At 44.5% G+C, this 6,861-nt stretch overlaps 1 pseudogene; it reads right to left on the bottom strand.

Annotated features, from left to right (window-relative positions):
* Nucleotides 1-967, bottom strand: LOC103083489 (serine/threonine-protein phosphatase PP1-gamma catalytic subunit pseudogene; annotated as a pseudogene).
* Between the last annotated feature and the right edge of the window lie 5,894 nt (nucleotides 968-6,861).

The raw sequence follows: 6,861 nt of genomic DNA, 5'->3' as shown, positions 1-6,861 counted from the left end.
CTATTTCTTTGCTTGCTTTGTGATCATACCCGTTGGAGGTGTTAAAAGGGCTCCTGGCATTCCGCTTCTTTTTCTCTGCAGGCTTTAAAATCTGAAAAGAACAAATTAATGCTTTGTCCACACTCAGCATGGCACCTCCATTGTCAAACTCTCCACAATAATCAGTTGCAGAAGACAGAGTGACCAACTGCCTCTTTGCAAAAAATTCATACCATTTTCAACCACCTGATGGGCTCAACGTATAAGATCCAAATTATGCTGATGGAGAAATTTGGCAACCACTTCAGCACCAAATGTGAAGGACAACTCCTCTGTCATTTTCACCCCAGCCTAAGGCATCTTTACCTGGGTCAGACCACAAAAGATCACAAAGAAGACCTTGATCTGGTATATCAGTTGGCCACACAGTTCTCGGAAACTGCTCCATAGATTGAAGATCTGGGGACAAACTTCCATGACAGTAGAATGTTTTCTCATCCACAATGGCTGCTAACAGTAAACAGTTAAAGCAGTCTATGAAAGTTTTCCATAGTGTAATGTTGTATCTTCTTTTACATTCATCATAAAAATCCATACATGCTATTGATACTGACACACTCGTGGTTTCCTCTGAGAAGAAAAAAATTCTTGGGATATTTGATTTTCTTTGGCCAATAAGAGGCAGATGTTCTCCAAAGACTGCTTCTCCCTGTCCCCAAGAAATAGATAATTGCTTTCTGGGGGGAAACTACCATATACTCCAAAAGTCAAAGCAAATCATAGTATCACCTGTGGGTATCACCACTATTTTTAGCGGTGCTTCAAGTTCTCGTAGGATGGGCTGACTGGGAAAGATCTCTTGGGACTTTAAGCACAGTTCTCTGATTTCATTGTCTTGTAGCTGGGCATTCTTGCCTAACTTGGACCCTCTAACTTCCAACAGCCATTGGATGAGGCTGTTGATGTTGAGTTTATTTGTGTCTGCCATCGCCGTCCGACTGCCCACCCTCCCGTAGGTGCGGTCTTGCACCCAGGATTCACATCTCCTTTCCCATGGCCAAGAGCACAGAGGCGGCCCCGGCTGTGGTAGCAGAAACTGTTGGTGGGTCCCCCCTAACTGCTTGCTCCCCCTGCTTCCTCTTTCTCTCCCCACTGCAACCATGAGGCAGAATTGTGTTCTTAAACCATAAAATAATATGCACAGTATGACAAAGGAAATTATAGTGGGAATATTGAAATACAGTTATCAAAATATTTTAAAATTATATGATTCAATAATCTATATACTTTTTAAATTAACACATCAAATAACAGTGTGTAAAATGAAACCCGGCTGATTTCCCTGGAGATCCACTGGTTAAGACTCTGCACTTCCAATATAGGGGGCATGGTTCCATCCCTGGGAAGGGAACTAAGATCCCACATGCTGCCAGGCAGGGCCAAAAATAAATAAAATAAAATAAAATGAAACCCAGCCTCCCTACTATGGCCCACAAGTCCCTGCAGGATCTGGCTCAGGCTGTCCTCGCCAGCTGCATCTGGAACTGCTATCCCTCAGACTCACAGTGTCCAGTCATCCCACCCTCAAGAACATTGGCCTTGATGTTCCCACTGCCTTGGAAATTTCCCCTGCACACATTCTCCCACCCCATCATCACCCACAATTCCCAATTCACACGGCCAGTCCCTTCCCATCATTCAGGTCTTGGTATAAAATTCTCCCGCTCTGGAAGTTTCCCTGGCCACCCTGAGTCCACTAGGTCCTGTCCTGCTCCACACGATACCTCATTCTTTTCCTTTATAATAATATAATTTTATTTTGTATAATTATAATTTGTGCAATTATAATTATGCAAATTTATAATAATCTGTATAATGTATTTTATTTGTTTATTTACTTAATGTGCATCTCCCCTCCATGAAGGCATAGACCACATCTGTCTTTCTCTTGTGTACCTAGCACCTAGGACAGGGCTTACTACTTGGTAGGTGCATACATATTTTGTTAAATGAATGAATGCAGTGGTCCCACCCTGTGGATTAGAGAAGCTGGTTCCACGAGATAGATAGGTACCTCAGAAAGAATCTATTGCATATGTAGGCATCCAGCACAATACCTGGCACATAACAGGTGCATAACAAATGGTAGGTATGATTTTTATGTCTCTCTGAGTTTCCCCCTGCATGACCTTCTGCTTATTCTTCTCCATCCATAATCCACATCCAGAGTCCTAGTTCCATCCAAAATGAAGGCATGGGTCTTGCCATGGACCTCCTGGACCCCTCCCATCCAGCCTGCCTAACCCACAAGGCCAATCTACCTCTTTCCTCCCAAAACTCACCTCAAGTAGTTCCCCTACTTGGTTTTCAAGGACCCCAGAAACATGGGGGTGGAACATTCTACTGAAATGCTGGAGGCATTCCATCATGCAAGCATAAAAAAGCCTTGTGGAGTTCCTCAGGCCCGAGAGGAGGGGTCTTCATCACCCCTCAGGGGAGACATCATCTTTGCAATCAGGTGTGACTTTGGTGGCTGGCCAAGGAGCAGGGCCAACACAGCCCCCTTTCCTCAGGAGGCTGAGAAGGAGGTGAGAGTCTCAGGAAGGAGGGATAGTGGTGGGGCTCCCCAGTCACAGAGGGCAGAAGGAGGAGAGAAGTGTGCCTGAGTCTAGTGACAGGGCCCAGGAAGGGACACACCTGGGTCATTGACATCAGTCCCACGTAAACTGACTGTTAATCATGATTTGGGGATCCGTCATCTGAATGCAGGTGGGGTAGCTGTATGAAGCCACATAGGAGGCAGCCAAATAAATGTGTGCTTGTTTCAACTCATGTCCCTCCCGACTGGTCTGTTCTCCCCTAATTAGGGAACTGCAGCAGCCTAGCAAGGACTCGGTGCCCAGCTTCACCCATCAAATGTTATTCCCCCAACAGGTACCCACTGCTCCATCCAGACAGGTGCCCCCCCATTCTGAAGACAAGCCTCGTGAGTTCCCCCAGCTGCTGGCCTTCTTTCACTCTGGCCACTGTTTTCCATTCACCCACTCTTTCCATTTTGTTGAGTTGTCTAGTCTGTGCCAGGCACAGCTAGGCATTAAGGAAACAGATAGAATGTCTGCTCTCAAAGAGCTCAGAGTCTGTGTGGATAGATAAGAAAACTGACAATTACAAACAAGGTAGTAAGTCCTGCAAGGGAGGCCAGAGGAATGAATGAATTAGTGAATTAGTGAGTAAATCTGGGTATGTGAACATACCTCAGTCTACTCAATCCTGTAGCCCCCACGCATGGTGTGACGAGTCTTATGTCCACCTTGTCAGTGGGTAGGAGCAGACAGGTCTAGGACTGAATTCCCAAGACCATGCACCTCTCTTAAAAGGGTACATGTGAGATGTCTAAGGCAGAGACTTGGGGAAAGTGGGATCCTTAAACGGTTTCTCCTTTCTATGAACAATAAGGAATTTTTCTCTTGACCAGTACAAACCCCTTTTCTTTCTTTAAACTATCTTTTGGAAAATTCATTCATTGATTGATTCAACAAATATTTATTAAGCATTTACTATACGCTAAGTACAAATCCAGGTGCTGGGGATAGAAACAAAAGGGACCAAAACAAAGATCCCTGTTCTTGTGGAGCTTATATTCTAATGAGAGGAGACAGATAAAATAAGTCAAATTCTGGCTGAGATGAGATGGTGGTAAGTGCTATGACAGAATACAAAACAGGGAAGGAGGGGGCAGTGTTCCAGGTGGAAACTGCAATTTTCAATAGGATGGTCAGGAAGGCTGAATGAAAAGCTGACACCTCTGTAAAGACTTGAAGGAGGTAAAGGAGTGAGCCCAGAGGACATGGGGCAAGGGAGAGGAAGAGTGCTCCAGCCAGAGAGGAGTGTGAGTGCAGGGACCCGGAAATCAGGGGCAAAGGGGGCCAGGACTGTAAGAGCAGAGGGGCAGAATGGCTGGAGGTGAGGGTGGAGAAGCAGGCAGGGCTCAGATAATATGAGTCCTTCTAGGTCATGTGGAGGATTCTGCATTTTAGGCTAAAAGTGTTAGGAAGCCATTAGAGAATTGCTTTAACTCACGTTTAGCAACGTGATATACATTTTATGTGTCCACGTGACTGGATCTGGGCATGCCCAGATATCTGGCTCAACATTATTTCTGAGTGTGTCTGGGAGGATGTTTCCAGATGAGATTAGTATTTGAATCAGTAGGCTGAGTATAGCAGATTGCCCTCCCCAATGTGAATGGGTATCAACCAATCCACTGAGGACCTGAATAGAGCAAAAGGCAGAAGAAGGGAGAATTCGGTTTCTGTATGACTGTCTAGGCTGGGACGTTGGTCTTCTGCGCTCAGGCTGGGACTCACACCATTGGCTCTCCTAGTTCTCAGACCTTCAGGCTGCAACCACACCATTGGCTTTCCTGGGTCTCAGCTTGCGGATAGCCGATCACGGGACTTCTAAGCCTTCATAACTGCATGAGCCAGTAGCCAATTCCATATCCTTATCTTACATACAGACATACATACATACATACATACATACATACTGTTTCTCTAGAGAACCCTGACTAACACATCCCTCTGGATGGTGTGTAGAGAATGGATTGAAGGGGTCCAAGGACAGAGTAGGACAACAGTTATCAGGTGATTGCAATAATTCTGGTGAAAAAGGAGAGCGCCTGCCCCAGAATGATAGCTGTGGAGGTGATGGAAGTGGTCAGATTCTGGATCTGTTTTGAAGAGAACCCATAAGATTTTGCTGACAGGTCAAATGTAGGGTATGAAAGAAAGAGCAGTGTCAAGGATGAAAACTTCAAGGTTTTCTGCTGGAGGACCCGGAAGGAGGACTCGACATGAATCAGGACGAGCAGGCTTGGTGGGGAAGGTCAGGAGCTCAGGCTTGATTAGGACAAGTATGACATGTCGAGTGGAGATGTCAGGTAGGCAATGGGATGTGTGAGTCTGGAGTTCCGTGCAGAGTCCTGGCTGGAGAGAAAAGCTTGGGGTCATCAGAACATGGATGGAACCTAAAACCATGTGACTGGGTGAGTCAGCCAGGGAGTGAATGGGGACGGAGAGAAGGAGAGGTACAGGACTAAGCCCTGGACCCACCAGTGTTCAGAGATCAGGTTAAGGGAAACCAGGAATTGTGGGGATCCTGGAAGCCTTGTGGAGAAAATGTTGAAAGGAAGAGGAAGTGATCAACTGCATCAAATTGTGGGAGAGGGCATGATTGCATATATACAAAATATCCAGAGTAGGTAAATCGATAAAGGCCAAGAGGAGATTTGGTGGCTGCCAGGGGTTAGGGGCGTGGGGAGTGACTGCTGATTGGGTATAGGGTTTTCTTTTGGGGTGATGAAAATGTCTTGAAACTCGACAGAGATGGTGGTTGCACAACGTTGTGAATGTATTAAATGCCACTGAATTTTACTGTAAAATGATTAATTTTATGTTATGTGAATTTTACATCAATAAAAAAAGTTCTGTGAGAGATCAAGTGTGCTCAGATTGGGAAAATGACTGGTGGATTTAGAAGTGTGGAGGTCTTTGGTGGTCTAGACAGGACTTATTTGGGGGGCTGTAGAGCAAAAACCTAAGGAGAGTAAATTAAAGGGAGAATGGACACGTGAGTGCTGCCAGAGGGCCACAGTACTCCCAGGAGATTTTTACCTCTCCACCCAGAGCCAAAGCAAGGATCGCATTTTTTCCCTCTGTCATTTTATTCATTAACCTCAAGGCTCACTCACCTCTGGAATCTGGTTTTGACCTTGGCATCAGCAGATTTCTTATACTTTTTTTCTTTCTTGCTAACTCCTTCATGCATTTAAAATGATGGTTTTTTCCAGCTTCACAAATTCGGTGGGTATCCAGTGGTGCCTCATTGTGGTTTTTCATATGTAAACATACATTGTATGTGTACACCTTGATATTGTCAATACAAACTGTCACTTGCCATTGGCACTTGCCATCGAGCTCTAGAAGGATTAAATCATGAGCTGCTGCAGCCACTGACTTTCAAAACCCCTTGAAAGGGGTTCAGGGTGGAGGGCAGAGATGAGGCCCTCTGTGCTCTGGGAAAAACTAGCAGAACAGGTCTTCAGAGAGTTTGATATTTTCAGGAGCCAATTTTATGAGCCCAATTGTTGTATTTCCTCATGTCTAGAAAACCACTAAAACCCTTCATGGTGACGTCTGACGTCTGCTCCTCGTGACTAGCAGAAACCTGCTGCAAAAAGTATGTGCTTGATTACATGCTCTTCCCCTTCACCAAAATCACATATATACTGACCTTCCCCTCTACCTCTTTGGAGCAGTTTCTCAGAGCTATCTGAAATGCTGTCTCCAGGGCTATAGTCCTCATTTTGCCCCAAATAAAGCTTAACTCACAACTCTCACACTGTGCATGTTTTTAAGTTGGCAATATACATGTATGTAAATATGTATTTTATAAGTATATAATGTGTATATATAAAATATATTAAAAAATATTTTTATCTAGTGTTTTTTAGGTATTTTAATGTAGGAAGAGTTCAGGATATTTTATACACAGCTGGCTTGGACACAAATTTCCCCTGCATTTTTTTAACCTATTTTTACGGTGAAACATAACACACGTAGAGGAGTGTACAAATACATATCACATACATGTACAGACATGAGCTTGCCCGTGCATCAGAGGCCCCTGGGTGTTCTTTCCTACCATAACCCTCTTCTCTCCTGAAGGTAACAACAATCCTGATTTTTATGGAGATCAGTTCCTTATTTTTACAGAGGTCTGAGATATCGTGATTTATAAGAAATATGTATCTGGTCATTCAGATGACCAACATATACTTCTCCATATATAATTTTGTCTCTGTCCACAGTTCCTGGCTCG

Source organism: Lipotes vexillifer, unplaced genomic scaffold (assembly GCF_000442215.2).
Source record: "Lipotes vexillifer unplaced genomic scaffold, Lipotes_vexillifer_v1.1 scaffold1126, whole genome shotgun sequence".
Lineage (NCBI taxonomy): Eukaryota > Metazoa > Chordata > Mammalia > Artiodactyla > Lipotidae > Lipotes > Lipotes vexillifer.
This window is presented reverse-complemented; position numbering and strand designations above follow the sequence as displayed.